Source organism: Ambystoma mexicanum (genome assembly GCF_040938575.1).
Source record: "Ambystoma mexicanum isolate Mex_15411 chromosome 12 unlocalized genomic scaffold, UKY_AmexF1_1 Mex_chr12_unloc.2, whole genome shotgun sequence".
NCBI lineage: Eukaryota > Metazoa > Chordata > Amphibia > Caudata > Ambystomatidae > Ambystoma > Ambystoma mexicanum.
The window spans coordinates 1,279,132-1,292,804 of NW_027182323.1; the positions used below are offsets into that span (position 1 = coordinate 1,279,132).

The 13,673-nt window shown below is 50.3% G+C and overlaps 2 non-coding genes across 2 annotated transcripts; one reads left to right on the forward strand and one right to left on the reverse strand.

The window, feature by feature from the left end:
• The first annotated feature begins 11,585 nt into the window (after positions 1-11,585).
• On the forward strand, positions 11,586-11,658 carry TRNAV-CAC (transfer RNA valine (anticodon CAC)). Its single transcript has one exon. It is a non-coding gene; the product is annotated as a tRNA-Val (tRNA).
• A 296-nt stretch (positions 11,659-11,954) lies between these two features.
• Positions 11,955-12,026, reverse strand: TRNAQ-UUG (transfer RNA glutamine (anticodon UUG)). The gene has a single exon. It is a non-coding gene; the product is annotated as a tRNA-Gln (tRNA).
• Positions 12,027-13,673: the final 1,647 nt, after the last annotated feature.

Sequence of the window (13,673 nt, forward strand, 5' to 3'; positions counted from 1 at the left end):
ACACAAGCCATCACAGTAGGCTTTGTCAATGCATGTTTTTATCAAGACTTCAGTGAAGGACACGCATGGTGCTTGTGAATGTAGACTTGGTTACGACATTTTAATTACACCGGTGGCACTTTACTCCTGCAATTAAGACATTAGCCCTCAGAAGACTGCTTTGAAAAAACACTGGCAGACATTTCGAGTGCAAAGCTAGATGGTAAGTCTTGATTAAAGTTAACTCAAAGAGTTCCCATAATTAGGAGTTTTGGGTCTGGAGGGGCAGGACTGGGTGGGAATGGCCACATGGCCATGGCAGTCAATGGGTGGGCAAATAACTAAACAACACTTACAAGCTTTGGTTCCCTCCTCAGATGCCTTTTTCCCCGATCTGGACTCTAATGCAATAGTTTCAGCATATAGGTGGGTGCCACCTAATAGCCCAAAGTAATAAAGGATCTAGGTGGCAACAGTGTCTGCCTCTCAGTGCTGGCACACTTAGGTGAGTGAGGGGAGGTGGCAGGCCCGTCTAGGGTCTGCCGCTGCCCACATCCTCTTCCTCTCTGTCCCATCCACCAAGTTATCTTTTTTTTATTTATTTTTTTACTTTTATTTATTTAGCTTGGCAGCACAGGAACAGGTGAGCTACATACAGGACAAGTATAATCAGAGCAATGCAGGTAATACAAACATATAAAGCAAATTCAAAACCAGTTTGTGCACATGTGGCAGACATCCAAGGTGGGTGTGGGGGCAGTGAGTGAACAATTCCGGAGGTTGTGCGGGAATAGCAGGGGGAGAGGACTGGAGATGTAGAGTCCGAGGCAGAATCAATGGGAGCCATGTATGAACGAAACCTTGACCAAACATCTCTGGGTCTTTAGTGGGTTGGCTGTTGTATAGCCCAGGATTCTTCGGTGTCCGATGCCCATGTGACCGCCCTGAGCCACTGTGCATGGGTGGGTGTGGTAGGCCGAAGCCAGCAGAGTAAAATAGAGCGTACAGCAAGTGGCATGCAAAGTCCAGCCAGGTTTTTGGAATCTCAGCGGAGCTCAGAAAAGTCATGGAAAAGACAACTCATTGGGGATAGGGTAATAGGGTGATCGAGGATAGCTGACATAGTAGCACATACTGCGCTCCAAAATTGAGTGAGACGGGGGCAGGACCAAATCATGTGGATATAGCCAGCGTTGTCGCAGCCACACCTGGGGCACCTTGGGGACAAGTCATTTGAAATGTGGTGTAGTCTGCTCGGGGTGTAGTGGTATCTGTGGTGCACCTTGAATTGGATCAATTTAAAGCGGGAGTTAAAGGATACCTGATGAATACATGCACACATTCGGGCCCATCGTTCATCTGTGATTTCGAGACCAAGGTCATCCCCCCAGGTATGTCTTAACTTGGTAAATGTAGGGGCCGATCTAGCCTGTACCAGGGTGTAGAGTCTGGAAACTTTGCCCCTCATGGGGGTGGGAGAGGTAAGCTCCGTAACTGCAGGTTCATCAGGTGGCAGCACTGGGAAACTGGGGTATTTGTGTTTAAGGATTTTCCGGAGGGGTGACTACTGAAGCCAAGCGGATGGTCTCCGCTTCAAGGACAGTGGAAGATCTGGCCACTCTATGAAGTTACCCTGTTCGAAGAAGTCCCATAGTTGTTCATATCCAGGCTCTGCCCACCGGCGAACGATGACGGGAGGTACATGTGGGACCTCCGGGAGGAAGTTCCAAAGTGGAAAGTTACCATGAAAGGGGTGGGCGATGCCTAGTAATTACCATGTTTTAGATAGGGCCAGAGAAGTAGAGGCCGCCGGGTCAAGTGAGTCTAATACCCTCGGCATGGGCGTGATAACCAGGGAGCAAATATCACGATCGCTGATCGATAGCTTTTCGAGTCTGACATGAGGTGGGGGGTCCAATGTTTTAAACAAGTGTGAAGTGTATTGGAGTTGGGACACCAGCCAGTACTTAAGGAAGTCAGGAGCACCGAAGCCGCCAACCTCCATCGGGATGGTCAAGGTCTTGAGTTTAAGCCGGACCATGTCTGAGTGCCAAAGAAAGGTATTAAGGGTACGAGTCAGCACCCGGAAGAACCAGCCGCTCGGCCACTGGGGGATATTGGCGAACCTGTACAGAAGCTGGGGTAATACTACCATTTTTAGTATCCCTATCCTGCCGGCAAGTGAGATCGGGAGCCTACTCCAGCGACTTTTGTCGTAAGGCTAGTGAGGTATTTTTGGTAGTTCTCTTCAAAAACCTGTTCGAATCGGCGAGACACTACTATGCCCAGGTAGGTAAAGCTTGACTGGGCCCATGTGAATCGCTGGGTATCAGGAGGGGGGCGTGTGCAGGCAGTGAGCGGCAAAAGGGTAGATTTAGAGCAATTTACTTTGAGGCCAGAAACTTGTCCAAAAAGGATATCTTCCAATATCGGAGCCAAATTGGTGTCGGGGGAACGGATGAAGAGAAGGGCATCATCAGCATACAGGGTTACTATGACCGCGAAAGGTTCCATCTCTATGGCAAAGACCAGAGGAGAGAAGGGACAGCCCTGCCTAGTGCCCCTAGTTATTTGGAAAAGGGGGGAGCATCGGTCCTCAGTACGAACCCTGGCCACTGGGTTGGAGTACAGCAGCCCGACCCAGGAAAGGAAGCGGGGCAGAATTTGCATTTTTTAAGAACCCGCCAGAGATTCTCCCACGAGACAGAATCGAAGGCTTTTTGCATATCGAGTGCCACTGCTACTGCATGCAGATTTGGGTTAATCCTGCTTATAATGTTGAAGAGACGCCTCAGGTTCAGAGAGGTGGAGCGTCCCGGAATAAATCCTGCTTGATCGGGGTGAATGATATGCGGCATGTAGGGGGCAAGGCGTAGGGCTAGTAATTTGGCGTACCCGTTGATAAGCGAGAGTGGACTATAAGAGCAGCATTGAGTGGGGGGTTTACCGGGCTTCAGCAAAACGGTTATTGTGGCTTCACAGAGCGAAGGGGGAAACAGACCTACCTCCACTGATTCCTCCCAGAGGGCCATTAGGCGAGGGAGTAGGAGTGATTTGAAGTGTTAATAGAATTCAACGGGAATGCCATCTGAGCCTGGGGATTTCCCTGATGAGAGTGAGTCTATGGCATCCAAGAATTCCCCGGTGGTGAATGGATTCTCGAGACATCCAATGGTCTCAGGGGAGAGGATCGAGAGGGGAAGCTTATCTAGGGAAGACTAGATCTCCGCTGTCGGGACATTGTCTGCATTGGCATATAGGGATTCGTAGAAAGAGAGGAATTCAGAGTTAATATCTTGCAGGGACGTGGCTAGGGTACCATCGGGTCTCTCCACTCCAGGGATGGGAGGGGCACCAAATTCTCGGTGGAGAAGCCTGGCCAGAAGATGGCCTGGGCGTTGACACTCGCCGTATTTCCTCGCAAGTCCCGGGCTGTCCAGGAACCTCAGTTCGCGGTCCGCAAGAAAACGGAATGTGTCAAGTTCCGTACCGATTGATGCCAGGAGTTCCGGAGTTTGGTGTAGCGAGCATTGAGCTTCCAGTGCGGACAGCATGGCTTTGCTTTCAGCAATATTTCTGTGAATTGTTTTAAGGATGCTGTTCTCCTTAGACAGGGCAATACCTCTTATATAAGCTTTGAAAGATTCCCAGAGGGTGGCCTGTGAGGACACTGTGTTGGTGTTAATTTCGAAGAACTCCTCAATGGCGGTCTCCAGCTCTGAGCTGAAGACGGGGTCGAGGAGAGAGTGAGGTTTCATTATCCAGTGTCTGCTGCGGTCACGATCCGGGCCCCAACAAAGGGTAATAGTCACCGGTGAATGAACAGAGAGGGTTCTGGGAAGGATCGATAGGTGAGATATGTTCCTTATAAGTATGTCACACACTAGCCATCTATCGATTCAGGAATATGAGTCATGCACCGAAGAGTAGAAGGAGTAGGAGCGGGAGTCGGGATAGAGAAGCCTCCATGCGTCCACCAGGGAAAGACTGGGGAGAGATGACAGTGTAGTGTAGGCTGCTTTGGAAAGTCGGCGAGGTCTGGAGCCGTATCTGTCAAGGTCTACGTCAAATATCGTATTAAAATCACCTCCCCAGAGGATTATTGTTAGCAGGAAGCTGTCAAGGAGAGACGTGAGATGTGAATAGAACTCCAGGTCGTCGATATTGGATCCATAGATGTTTAATAGGACCACCTCCTTATTCTGCAGACTACCATGGACTAACACATATCTGCCCAGGGGGTCGATCTGTGTAGATATGGGGTTAAATTTAAGGCTCCTGTGAATTAGAGTCATAACTCCCCGGCTTTGGGTAGAATAATTAGTAAAGTACCTCTGAGGGCCCCACATTTTGGCAAATCTTTCACAATACTCGGTGTAGGCGTGCGTTTCTTGTAAAAACAGTATTTTGACCCAATGGCGTTTGGCCTGAAGCTGTAGTTGTTTCATCTTCTTATAGTTTCCCAGCCCCCGCACATTCCAACTCATGAATGTCAAGTTATCCTCAGTTGACAGTCCAGAGGTGGTCATTAGAAGTGACGGATTAACGGGGTGGTGCTCCCCATGATCGGTGCACCATTTGATCAGCCTTGCAATAATAACTGAACAATATTGCCCCATACTCTACCTCCCCTGTGGATACCAAGCCTTTTTTAACATAAAACCCAACAACGCCCACCCCCTCCGACGTCCCGCCCCCAAACAAACAGAGGAATGACAACCCCATGCCCAAACAACCAAATCCAAACCAATGGCATCAACGCCGGGGGGCCTGTGAGCTGGCCTGGCGGCGGTGCTCCGGACCGGAAGGCAATTTAAGGATAAGCATGGTGCCTAGTGATGACATCTTGTGCCACCCGGGTAGGACTCCACCTGGGTGGAAAGGGCATGATCGCAAAATATAGAAACAATTTTCTCACGTATGGGGGAAGTAGCCCCCTAATCAATCAACTAGACCAGGAAGGTGACTGAATTTAACAGCAACTAATAGAGTAAACTAGCAACAGTGGATGAGCGCTGCGGAGAGAAATTGAACCAGAGAGGCGTTCAGTGATAACTACGAGAGTCTCCCATGGGATTATGAGGCCAGCCCTAAGGACCAGAACATACATGTCATAGACCGAAAAACTCGAGTAGGCGGAAGACAGCCCCTTCTCACGCTCATCCACCGGGTAGACATTTCTGTACCAAGTCGGAGTCCCAAATCATGAACAATCAGCCAATAAACATAACATTGACAATGTGTGTTTCAAAAGGGGGTCAGCCGGGGAAATGTTCATCGATAAATCTGGAGGCCTCCTCAGGGATTGTGAAGAAGTAGACCTGGTTGGAATGTTCAATGCTCAATTTAGCGGGGTATAACATGGAGTATTTGACCTGCAGGTCTCGAAGCCTCCTCTTTACTGCCAGGAAGGTTTTGCGTTCACGTTGGACTGCCACCGAGAAATCAGGATATAGATGGATCCTGGCAGCGCCCAGAATGAGTTCACCCTTGGCTCTAGCCGGCCTGAGCAGGGCGTCACGGTCACGGAAGTTTAGAACTCTACCTATAATGGGTCGTAGTGGTGCACCCGGTCTGGGCTTTGCAGTGAGGGCACGGTGGGCTCTCTCGATCGCGAACTATGGGGAGAGTTTTGGAGTCTAACAATTTTAGTAGAGTGCACTCTAAGTAATCCTCCATGGGTACCTTTATGCCATCTTCGGGTACTCCGATAATGCGGAGGTTGTTACGTCTCCAGCGTGATTCGAGGTCCTCGTTCTTTTTCTCAACCTCGGCGACACGGCCAGAAAGTGTGGAGACCTCCGCCCTTAGAGAGCTCAAGTTATCCTTGGTGGTACTCACTCGTGTCTCGATCTCGGCAACCCGGCCGTCGGTCCTCTCCATATGAGCCTTGATAGAGGATATAGTGCCATTCATGTCGTCAAGCTCTCTGTGGAGCGTGGTGAACACCTCCCGGATGTATTCCATCATTTTTTGAGCGTCTGCCGGGTCCGAGGTCGAGGGGTTAGATGGTTCCTACCCGGACACCTCCCCCACCGGCCCCAACGGGGTTTTTGTGAAAATGTTAATTGAGCATTGCTTCTTTCCAGCTCCCTTGGTCATGGCACCAGGCGGAGGGTGGGCCCGAAGGCCTGGGCGGGCGGCAGGAGTGTCGAGGCAGGTCGGGAGGCAGAGGGCAGGACACAGAGGATGGTCGGACAGGCTATTCAGAGCATTCGGGCGCCCAGAGGACGACAGGGTTGAAGTGGAAAGTAGTGCTGTAATAGGATGTGGAGTCTCTGGTCACCACTGCCCGCCAGTTCGCAGGTCCGGGGGGGATCTCCCTGGCCGGCAGTGGTATGAGGGCACTGAGTGGTCAGTGAGTGGATCCCCTGGTGTCGACCGCCCCGAAGATCACGGGTGAAGGCCAAGAACCGGAGATCAGTGTGCCGTGACAGGGGTGGAAGTAGGAGCAGCTATGGGCACTGATGTGGTTGAGCAAACTGGGGAGTCCACTTCCTGTGTCGGAGGAGAGGTCCGCCAAGGCTCCCAGCAAGGCAGTGGTGGACCACAGAGGGGTTAGCAGGACGCCCACGGCCAGGCAGCGAGGAGACAGTCACTGCAGGGGTCTTCGATCCCAGTATATCCAAGTAAAGCAGAGGGTCCAGTCACTGCGCGCCGCGGTAGGGGGGACCAGCCTGGTGCACCACTAACCATGGTCTGTGTGGTGTCCCAACTGATATATGTGGCGCAATGAGCGGGAGGTGTATCACCACGGCGAATACCCCATGCAGGCACTACGGTGGAGAGCAGTAGGATCCACACCAAGAGAAGAGGTCCCAATCCAAGGGCCAGCAGCGGGCAGCGTGTGCCAACACCTAAGTGGTGCACGGGTTAATAGATGACGGCGCCCGAGGAGTCTGTGTCCCCCCCGACAGGGCCCACCAGGTCGCGTTAGGAGCGGGGGCCCTGTGCGTCTGGCAGGGTAGCAGGGCAGCGGAGCGTGACGACAGCCACAGTGGGTCCCGGCACAGAAGGTCCAGGTTCCGGTCGTGAGTCCAGGGAGGGAGGCGACGCGTGCCAGCACCGGCAGCACTACAGTGCGGATGGGCAGAGTGTCTGGTGGGACCCGAAGGGACTCACCGCAGTAGCCAGGAGCGGGAGCGTCCCGCAATCCGGTCCCAGAACAGGAAGCCTCCTCTCCGGATCCACAAGAGGCACTGATAGGCAGCACGCCGCCCTGGGAGAGGCGGCGGAGCAACAGCTCTACATTTGGGGTTGCACCCCGGGGTCCAGTCAGGGGGCTGGTGTCTGCGCACAGGCCGCAACGGTTCCTCGAGGAGTGGGGAGAAGGTGACGCCGCACCGCACAGTGCCCCTCCCCCCAGTAGGCCCCGGATCCTCAGAGTCAAGCCAAATGACTCTGGAGCAGAGGAGCGGGGCAGAACGGCGCCAGCTCCCGGCCCAATTTCAAAGCACTGGATCTCTGCGATAGGGTTGATTCAGGACGCGGGGTTCGAGCAGCACACGCCCGGGTCCTGCAGCAATTTAATAGGGTGGCTGGCCCAGGTTTTAATAGGGCACCAAAGGAGGATTCAAACAGGAAGGCGCCCCACGAAGCGGAGTTCACAATCAGGCGGCCATCTTCTATGAGAGCTACAGCGCCCCCCTCCCCAACCAAGTTATCTGAGTTGTGATGTGATAGAGATGCACAGAGGGATACAGAGAAAAAAAAGATTTCAGTACAGGGAGACAGGATTCAGAATGAGAAGGCAAAAGAGTGGGGACATAATTGAAGAATGCATGAGGAAATAAAGTGGACTGAACTGGAAAACAAAAGGGATTTATACTGAATGGTAAGTGTTATTACTTGGCTAGACTAGCTAATTTGGTTGCATCCTGCCTGAAGCTATTTTCTGACATGGCATTGCATTTTTACTGGCATCAAGGGTAAATTAAAGCCAGTATGATGAGCGTTCCTATATCGCTATACTGGCATATATGGGTGCAGCCAGTCGTGACATGTTTTCTTATTGTGGCATGGCATTTTTACTGACAACGTCAGCAGGACTATGTTCTTATGTATGGATACTGGCATATAAGGGCAAACCACATCAAGGATAGTGGCCCATCACAGCCTCTGAGCGACTAGATCTCATTGCAGTACACTTGCTGTGGAAGCAGACACATGCATGTATGTACGCATGTACAAATGCGTAGACTGTGGCTAGTGTCTGCACTTTGCACAACCACATACACACTCTAATTTCACTTTCTTCTATCATTGGGCTTTGGTAGCTCTGCACTAGTGGTGGAGTTATGAGCTATTAATCCGCGGATTTATGTGCCTCTATTGCTCTTCTTAGGTACTCCTCCACTTATCGATGCTCCATGGAATGTGTCCCTGTTGAGTCTAGCATGATCTCTAGATTAAAAACTGTTACATAGTACCCACTGAACCCTTGCTTTTCAGCTCTTTTGTCTCATCACAAGTATAATCATCCAACCGATTCTTGAGGCCCTGCTTCGCTGTAGCTGTTCCAGGAGACACCTGGTCCTTTGCAAAAGAATAGTGCGAAAACCGTACAGAAACATCTGACCTCTTGAAGACTGGTGTGCACCTTACTTCCTCCCACTTTCCGGCAGGAGATTTATTTATTGATTACGGTAGCGCCACCCACGCTGCAGCATCGCGCTCTCCCTCTGTAAGGCGGCAGAGGTCCCTTAGCATCTACTCTCTTCTTGGGGCACATTTCTTCTGACCGGCGGCGGATGCCGCCTCTTCTGCATTTTACTTTTGCAGCGGATGCTGCTTCATGCGTGTTCTGGTTTGGAGCTGCTATCGCGGAGCTGGGCACTTTCTCCCTCGGCGGGAGCAGGCAAAACACTTGATGGCCGATGCCGCAGTGCTGCAGGCTGACCCGCACTCCGGCTGCACAAGCACTCTCTTCACACACGGCTGCGGCCAGGGAGGGTCTGCCGGTGGGTCACTGGGCATCCACTCTCTCCTTTTCTTGTGGCAGTGGGTGCTGCTTCCTTTTCTTTCTCCTGCGGGCAACAGATTGTGCTGCAGGGGTCCGTCTTCCTCGTCGCCATTGGTGGGGGGCGACAGTGGACACACGGCCAGCATCACAAGTGCTGGGGGTGCCAGCATCTTGGTAGATTGCCGGGATCACCCAGACTTTCTGTTGTTGCAGGACAGGATCCCAATGGCCCATGGGGACATGGGCCTGGGCGCACTGTGGATGCCGGGAGCATCCTGGATGGAGGGTGGCCTGGGTGGACCCAGGGCACCATGCTGAACTGGGGGGCCCCTATGGGACTCCCGAGAATGGGAACTTACCACCGTTGCTGGCACCCGTAATATCCCGGTAACACACGGATTTCAGGCACCGGTAATGGTAAGGTGAGTTTGCTGGTAGCCGGCCGGTGGCTCAGGCGGGTTACCGGCCAACTCATAATGAGGCCCAATGTCTTTTGGACTGACATACTCCTGCCCGTATTGGAAGTGAAAGAGCTTGAGGGACTGGTTAATCTTCTTTATGGCCAAAGCTGTCTGAACTGGTCAGGGTGCGGAGTAACAGCTCTCCTCTAGCCCTACACCAGCTTAGGTTTCCTAGGAGTCAGCCGTTAGTAAAACTCTATGTATGGAGCCACTGGTGATGATGGTTGACCAGCTGGGATTCTTCATGAAGCAGTGTGTGCAAGATGCCCATATTTATCTAATGGTGTCAACCGAGGAGAGCATCCGGCAGCTCAAACAACCCTCCCAGAACATTAGAGACTGGAAGAGGACAAACGCAGCCCTTCCAAGACTCAGTTCTTGTTCTATCCCTTAGCTCTGCCTGGGAGAGTTCACTTTACATATTGTTTCTGCGCCAATATATTCTACAGTTAAGTCCTGGGCTTCTTTGTGTTCCCAGACTGTCCCTTGCAAAGCATGTTGTATTCACTATCTAATCTGATGAACAAAATCTACAGCTACTGAAATGTATGTCACCTCTTTGCCTAAAGATGGTTTTAGGACAGTAGTTCAGGGACTGGTGTGATTAAGAGTGGACTGTATGAATTATCTTCTGTATTTCCACGCAAAGTCAAATCTGGCACCCCTAAGGCGGTCTAACATACTGAAGCCCTGCTTGTATATGCATTAAGGATGTTAGGTCAAATTTCTCCTGGTCACTGCGTCACAATGGGGGGCAAGCAACATGATAAATAAAGCTCTATATTGTTTTAAAAACTTTACAACTGTTCAGCCCAGTGTTTCTGTCTATTTGGATTAATTCATATTATATGTAATCAGGTCATCTAGAAGAAAAACGTTGATTCTCTATTAAAAACAAACATTAAAAAGTGGATCCTTTCCTTTTCTAAGGGGGCTTGTGCAGTGTGGAACGCATCTGAACCTGTGCTGTGCACTGTTACCGTGCACTCTGAATTCTCGTCCACCATGTTTTAAAAGACTTTTTGAGGAGTGCTCCTGCAGCTTGAATTGCAATTGGATGTTTTGGATTTATTAAGAAATTACTGTATTTGTGATTATTTAGTACGTGTATGTTGCAGTTCTCTATTTCTCTGGAAATTGCCCTCTGGTTCCTTTTGGGCGGGAAAAGTGTTCACAATACCAAATAACAATAATAAAGACAATTCCCTTGCATAAGATTGCTCAGGCCTGCTGTGGCCAGCACACAGCCATACTGCCCAGGCACCCTCTTGCAACCAACTCGTTAAAATGCCATTATCGGTCACAGGTTGATACATCTGTAGGGTTGGTCACAATATGCACAACCAGAAATACACTTCACACACGCATGCTCAAGCCCTCTAACGATATTCATTTTCTCTGAGACAAGTGATGACATTCAACCAATGGCGTTCCTGGGCTGCTGAGTTACTGGGGTGCCTTCTGGCTGCTCTGTGGTAATTGCATCGGCAGAGCCCCAAACCAACACATGGCAGAGGACACCTGGGAGACAGTCACACAGCTGTCTATTGAGTCTATGTGATGCTGGAAGCTCAAACAGGATGCATGTCTTTAAAGCACCGCATCCACGTGCTTCTCTCTGTCTTCCTCTGGCACGTGCACTGCTGTGCTATAGCCGCCATCCTGCGCCCCCTGTGTCATACTGGGCCCCCTATGTGTCGTCCTCTTTGGGTGTGTGATTCAAATTCATGTGGCTCTCTGGGCATTGCATTTTCCAGGGAAAACAATATCTCTTCTGTTGCTGATAAATCGTTCAGGTGTGTGGCGCATGGTATGAGGTGCATAGGTGGTGGTAGTGATCTAATACAGGGACACTCACCTGTGCCAGGTGCGGGCACAGGTGGTTGATGCAGCACTGGAGACAGATCCACGTTTACAAAGGATTTTGGATTGATTTGGGGCACTCAAAATGAAACAATACATTCCTTTAAAACTTCAAAAGATGGGGAGTGTCCATGGAGTAAGACATATATATTAACGGGATCTTGGTCGCAAGTTTAATCCAGTGTACAATGATCTGTCTGACTTCACTGGCATGGAAGGAGCCAGCTGGCTTAAATGTTACTGTGTTGATATGCCGTGCTTCAGCACCCCCTTCCATGCGCTATCATAATAATGGGAAAGAAAAGCACACGTACAGTTCCGTTTCCGTAGTGTAGTGGTTATCACGTTCGCCTCACACGCGAAAGGTCCCCGGTTCGAAACCGGGCGGAAACACTTTTAGCGAAAGCCTCTTTAATCCTCACTTTTCATCTTCCATAGTGAAGTCCATATGCACAACGTGATATGAACGAACACTATTTTAAAAACTATTTAGTAGCAAAATTAATACAGATTACATTTTTTATAGTGATAGTATGTAAAGAACACGGAACAAAATAAAGTCAGACGAAACTAAGACCGACTTTCGTTCATGATGTATTCGAATTGTAAATACTAGGAGCGGGAATGAATGAAATAAAGGGAAATAAAATTGAGATTCCGAAAAGCGTCTCATTTCAGTGAAAAATGTGAGGTTCCACCGAGATTTGAACTCGGATCGCTGAATTCAAAGTCCAGAGTGCTAACCATTACACCATGGAACCATACACTTAGTGCCACGGTACCCCTAATTTTTAGCTAAGCACAGGTGCCCTGAAATCTGCAGTACTACGAGATTTATGATAGCCTAATACACCCTTTCCCGATATCAGTAATTCTTAATCATTGGGACTTTGTATTATACTTATGTCTTTGTAAAGAGCTTGTCACGGAGAATGAGTACCTCAGGGAGCACTGAGCAGAGGTTGAAACCCCTTAACATATGCACCTTACCATCTCACCTGCATGGGATTTCATGACTCTTTCTTGCCTTTGGACCAGTCATAGAATACAGGCCTGGAACATTATGTTTATTCCCCATTGCCGTCATGATGCCATTCTGGAAAATGACTTGAAATGGCTGTTGCATTGGGCTCTGTTCAGAAAAGACTCTTGGGTTTTCTCCTCAATTACCATATCTCCAAGTGAGATTAGGCAATTTAGTATCTAGCACAGTCTCTGAACATTTCGAATTTTACAGCTTGTGAAAGATTGATATGATTGTATGAGTGTGGATTATACACAACAGTATGATGTGTTGGCCTTACTACAATGAAATAGGAATAATGTAAGGAATAGTTGAAAAGACTCTTGCTGGGGTGGACTGGGTTGTTGGCTCTTCTGCCGAGTACACCAGGCTGCCCCAGTGCCCACCCATTGGTCTAGCACAAACGCAATCTCACTAGAACCCATTGCTTGGTTCAAAACGGAGTGAAGATCCCAGGCACGTACCCCATATGTTTCAGTAAAGAGCCAGCCTCCCTTTGAACCATGCCTGCTGAGCCTCCTTAAAGCCCCACATCTTGTTCCAGTAGAGATTCAGTATTCTTGGGACACCCCCACCCCCTTGCCCAGCTGCCAAGTTTTCAGTCTATGTATGTGTGACATTTACATATTTGGAATGTACTTAACTGTTGGGGGGCCGCAGGTGGACACACTGCCGGCCTCTCACGTGCTGGGGGAGCCAGCACCTTGGTAGTTTGCCAGGATCACCCGAACTTACTATTGTTGCAGGCCGGGACCATGATGGCCCATGGGGACATGGGCTTGAGGTGCCGGGGGCACTGTGGATGCCGGGAGCATCCTGGGTGGAGGGTGGCCTGGGCGGACCCAGGGCACCATGCTGATGCAGGAGGCCCAGACCAGCGAGACCTGCAGGACCGTGATCACATGGTGTGGGCCTGCAGGCCAGGGCTGGGGACTGGCAGCTGAAAATATTTAACTGTTTCCAAAATCCAGGTCTCACTCCTGCAACCTTCCTGAACCTCCCGCTCAGGACGAATTGTGTATCTCTGGTTTTGGGCTGTGGGGAGTGACATTATCTAATTCTTTTCACCAGCCGGGGCTGGAAACTGCAAACGGGGGCTGCTCTTTTTCCAGCCCTATGTGTCCACCTGCCGTGTTAGGCTAAACACGGGGCTAATTGCTCGTGGTCATTTCCTCTGTAAAGAGGATGTTTCTCTGCTCGATCGTTGGTGTGACATCCATCGCTGACAAGACATAAACAAAATGGCCCCCGGGTCTCTGAAGTCACCTGGAAGGTGTGAAGAAGACCTTGCCCTTCCAATCGTGAGTCCCTCTCCCTCGGGACAGCCACCCCTTCCTGTCCTGCTGCCTTTCTCCACCTGGGTTACCTTTGCTTTGTGACCCTT